The sequence below is a fragment of the Pinus tabuliformis genome, chromosome 2_1, assembly GCF_031772625.1.
Source record: "Pinus tabuliformis cultivar Carrire ecotype Pingquan chromosome 2_1, CPIR1, whole genome shotgun sequence".
Taxonomy (NCBI): Eukaryota; Viridiplantae; Streptophyta; class Pinopsida; order Pinales; family Pinaceae; genus Pinus; species Pinus tabuliformis.
Genome location: NC_142299.1, coordinates 826,738,414 through 826,744,054, shown reverse-complemented (window position 1 = coordinate 826,744,054; position 5,641 = coordinate 826,738,414).

The following is a 5,641-nucleotide window of genomic DNA, read 5'->3' as shown; positions in this document are numbered from 1 at the left end:
GCTCTTGATAGTTCTAGGTTGAAGAGTCTATTGTCAACAGAGAACTGAGACCTCCCCTAAAGGGTGGGAATTATTATTGAACCAAGTTTTCAATGAAGAAATATCATTAAACTGGTTAGACGTGTTGTCTCAATAGCTAAGGGCCCATCTAGCTAATGCCCTTCGTCCTCCTAAGGGAAAGAAACCTATATTTTACATGTCTTCCTATCTACTAGATGCAAATTGTGCCCACAATGCATTCCTTGGCATGAATTGGACCTAGACACGAAGAGAGCCTACTGTGCACATTTATTTCAAACTACTTTTAGAGTATAGCCATAGAGGGGTAATGGAAAAATTTTCTGATCACTTCCTAATTCCATTGTACAAGTTGATGTTTGAGAAAGAGTGACCTTGCACATCATGTGGGGCAATGCAAATAGTGTCGGATATAGTAGATTGGTGTGTGTCACTAGATGGTACTTTCCTTAGAGTGTTCGGCGAAAAGAATTCTCTGCATCTTCTAACGAGGTATTCCATCGATAAAATATTCATGCAATATGTTACATACCATCTTTGTACAAGGTTTTCAATAACTTTACATGGGAAGAAGAAAGCACCTTTCCCCTCTCTTCCTATTCAGATCAGATTTTATGAAATCAAGAATCTGGATGTTGCTAACATTAAAGAAAAATCATTAGAGAAATTCACATTCAGTTGTTTGGACTTCAATCCATATGATCCAAGGAATGTCTGCAAATACCAATGTGTGAGGATTCATTATCAGTGACTAATCAAGAGCTTTCACATACCTGAGGAGGAAGTAATGGAAGAATTGTTATAAAGCCTCCAACTCCTGAGAACCTGTCAACTTTGTTAGAATATTGTAGGTTACTCCGCAAAAATAAGTGACTGTAGAAGAAGTACTAGTAGAAAGGTGCAACCCAGTGCACAAAAAGGGTAAGAGTAAGGTTGCATATAGCCCAGGGGGAGATCGAAGGTGCAAGATGAAAGTGGATCTAGTCATTCTAAAAGTAGCCATAGTAGTAGAGAAGAAGATGAAACAAATGATGTAGGAAGCGGAAAAAAAACATAGGGAAGAACAAGAGCGTAATAGATTGGAGGAAGAAAGGCAGAAGAAAGAAGATTAAGAAATGTGAAGAGTAGAAGAAGAATAAGTCACACGAAGACAAGCCGAAGAACAAGAGAGGAATTGACAGCTAGAGGAGGAGAGAAGATAGATGCAGGACAAGGAGCTTACTCAAGAGATTGAGGAGTTAATCAATATCCAAGACATGAAGGTGGAAGTAAAGCCATAGAACCAAGATGTTGATCTAATGCCAAGTAGACAATATGTCACCTTTCAGTCTCCCCATCCTCCAACAATAGAGCAAGTTATAAGTGAGGAAGAGGAAATTATTCCTCTTGATGGTGGTCTGATCATGGACATGTACAATCTGACCTATGGTGATCTTAAGAAAAGGATTGTACAAGTTAGGAAGAAACATTTTCTGGATGACCTTGCATCTCTTACATTCATCAGAGAAAGGGTGATTCTGAAAAACAATAGCATGGTTGTACATCATGTATTTCATAGTGAAATTGCATAAGATCCCATCAATTGGCTCACCCACTAAAGCCAAACGTAGTAATTAGGTCAAGCTGGATGTTGAAGAATACTTGGACTAATTTAGAATGATCACTAGTAAGGAATATTTTGAAGTAAACATGCAGAACATGCAGAAGTACATTGGTGGCCCTATGCAAATCAATACTATGGTGTTCCTACCAAAAGGGGAAATCCATACTAGTTTCAAATTAGTGTACCCAGATTCCATGGAGGCTAGAGTCTACTTTTAGCCTAATCCCATCACACGGTTTGGGGAATTCATCACACAGTATAAATCGTGGCACCATCATGTGACCAAGAACGTATAGGTTGAACTTACTGAGCTGGAGTTTCCCCAAACTCAATCTTGAATTTTGTCTTATTAGGTTGTCTAGTTAACTATTCCATATTTTGTCATATATGGGTATGAGTATATTGTATTATTCTTTTGTAATTAATGTGTAAGTTAAATTACAAGTGCAAATTTTGGAATGTGAAGAGTTGTGATGCAATGATGTTGAAGAGTAATTTTGAAAATAAGTTAAAAAGTCATTAGGGAAGTCCAAGAGTCATAAGGGGAAATGAATATTCACCCCTTCTATTATAAATATACCCTCTTAAATCATGTAAATGGATTTTTGAAGCCAAGATTTTGGCTAGGATTTTAGCTTGGAATTATGAGCTTGGGAGTTTTTTGAGAGCCTTGGGTACTTTGTAGCATAGAGGGAGCATATTTCTTTGGATGAGAAGGTGTATAACTCATCTTCTGCTATTGGGGATAGTGGTTTTGCAATGATATATGTATGCTTGGAACTTTCACATTAATAAAATCTCAAAGTTGACGCATTTTCATGCATATATTGTTAATATAATAGGACTATTCTTGTTATGTTTTCAATATATGTTATTTCACTTACGATAATGCTTATGAACTATTTTGTTTGCATTAGTATGAATCTTGTTGAACGTGTGTTGTTGCTCATTTCTATCATGGGTAGTGTGTGAACTATTTTGTAGGATAACTCATGTTGTCTTTATTCTCGTGTGTTACTTTCAAGCTGCATATTATTACAAGATTCTAAGAGGCTCACTCATTTTCCCCTTGTGTGTTAGAACCTTTCATACATTGTACTTGAACCTCCATAGAGTTATACATTTCTTCAGAAAAGTCACGATTACACCACTCTGTGTGTTATTGTAGTTAAGGCACATGATCAAAACCCATTTCCTTGGTAACCGTGGCGTATTCCAGATAGGGCTCCTACACCAAATGGTGTGAATTCTAATTGGGACTTCATATCAGGGGGACACCTTGAATATTTGTAGCTCGAGCACCATCAATATTTATGGCACTAGAAGGAGGGCTAGATGACAAGTTGAGCCAATGAAGTTTGTTTGAATTTTCCATATCTTTAATGGCTTCTTCCCATATCTTTATCCCAACATGTTTTTGTTGGACATTCAGCATTATGTTTCTGGCTAATGGTAGTAAGTGTGTTGGCGTGGATGTCAACAGTTATGTTGGGAGATAAATTTGGGTAGTTGGAATTTAGCAAGTGTGTTGGAATTGATTTCAACCAAATTAGCATGGACGTATGTGCTAGCATGATGTTAGGAAAGACAACATTGATGTCCACTAGGCTAGTTGTGATAGCAGCATATGCTAGCATTGTTGTGCTTGGTGTATCAAGCTCAGGGGGAGTCATATGCTTGTTGTAGTCTCTAGTAGAGAATCACCATAGTAGGAGACCTATTGGAAAATCAATAAAAGGATGACTATGGCGGTAGGAACTCCGATGGTTATTGTAGTCTTTGGTAGAGAATCAACATAATAGTAGACTTATTAAAGAAGCCATAAAATGATGTTATAATGGTTGGGAGTCTGAGACTTTGGAGGAGATTATTCCTCAAGAGTTTAGCTTAAATACTCTTAGAGTTAGTAAAATTAGTTAGTGCTAAGAAATATCTTTCAAACAGTATGTGGAAGTCCATGAATGGGTCTTAGGATCAAAATTTATTGATATATGAGGTAAGGATCTTTAATTCCTTAGGAGTAGGCCAAATTTCAGAACTAGGGAAGCAAACAGAATTTTGGAAGGTAAGAATATCGAAGCAGGAAAAATATAGGAACCAAGATGATTCTCAAAGGAGGCTGAATATTGAAAGCGAGCGAATTTCTGACCCCGAACCTTGGAACCTCGGAAGCAAGGAAGGTAAGGAATTTTGAAGCCCAGAAATTTCAGAACATTAGTATATCGGGATTTCAAAATTTTGTAATTTATTGTTAATTGAATTCTTTTGGAAGTGTCGATGGTTGTAGGGAGCATAGATTACAAAGGAAATCGTTTGCAAAACCATGGATCGAAGGACCCTTTCTCTCTCATGGGACAAGACACATGGAAACATGTTATTGGTTTTTGGGAGCTAATGGTGGAAGATAAAATCAACATGAAGTGGTTATATGAAGGAAACATGGTAGTTAGATTTCGCATTATTGGGTGGCCTAATGGGGAAAATATTGGTAACACATGTCACCACTATGGAGAAGCCACATGGGGTTGATGATGAGAGCATGATTCATTCACGAAGTGTATTTCGGAGGTCACACTTTTTAAAACTCCTCTCTAATTGAAAGTTGAGAAAGACTTTAATACAAAAAGCTTCTGACTTGACTGGTGCTTGGTTGTGGAGACCCAAAGAACCAAGGGAGGAGAGCAAGGCTTAGCACCTAAGTGCTATGTAGTATATCAAATGTTAGGATTTCGTAAATCCATTGTAATTTCTTTTTGAAAAAAGTCTAGATACCAGGTAACTCTCATAGTGATTGGAACTAGTTCAAGGATCACAAAGAACCAAGGCCATAGAGTAGGGCCTAGCTCCTAAGTGTTTTGAAGACGTCACATGGGAAGTACATTTCAAAGGTCATAATTTCAGCAACTCTTTGTAATTACATTTTTAAGAAAGTTTTCATACTAGGGAGTTTTGATGTGACTAATGTTTGGTCATGGAGACCCAAAGAACTAAGGGTGTAGAGTGATAACACAGGGAGATAGGCCCCTGACATGATACTGAAGGTCCTAGCACCTAATTTCATGCCACTAGTCATAAAACTTAGTCCTATGGTGGAAAAAAGAAGAGGCAAAGTAAAAGGGGCTAAAGGGAAATTGAAAACTCAATATTTCGTAACTTCACCTTAATAAAGATACGATATGTGGAGCTCTCATATTGTAGTAAAAAGGAATATGTAGGATGAATGAATCGGTGGCTAAGAGAGCTAAAGAGTAGTTGGTCGCTCGAATAATGGAAACTGAAAAAACATCTCCCTTGAAGAACATATAGGACCATCGTTGCACAGGATGAAATAATGGAGTTTGTCATGAGCTGAGACAATCCATCCCCGATCTTACATGCACGCTACAAGGAATTAAATGAATAAAATATCGTCATAATAAGAGATTTGATTACACCAACGAGATCCTTTTTGGAGTGTGCAGGACTAACCAAGATTTAGTTCTCAACATGGAGAATCACATAGAGACATAGTCTCCAAATTAATTGTTTGTTTCGATAGTTGGTGAGTCAATGGTGGCCATTATCATGTTTACTGCAGTGGAAAAATTGAAGCAAGAAATGCAAGATATGAAGGAATAAACTTGAGAAGTGTGAATGGTAGAGTCATGGTTGATAGAGACAACATCAATCATTATGTTTCAATGAAACAAAACCTAGAATTCCATTTGAGAAATGTTGAAGAAAGAAGCATTTTTGATAGTGAGCTGTGTGGAGATCTCTATGCATGAGTGTGCCGCTGAGGAGATTTCGAGTGAGTTTATGCTCCAAAGATAGGAAAAGCATATTTTGGAAAACAACATCAGAAAGGAAAGCATCAACATCAGAAGAGAGATAAGCAAGAACAAGAAAGAGTGCAAGGAAGGAATGTAAGCTTCCATGCAAGGAACATAAAGATCTAAATGAATTCCTTTCCCCATCAAGTACAAAGCCTTCAAAGAAAAGGTAACTTCTATTGTCAAAATCTTTTTCATGGTTTTTTTT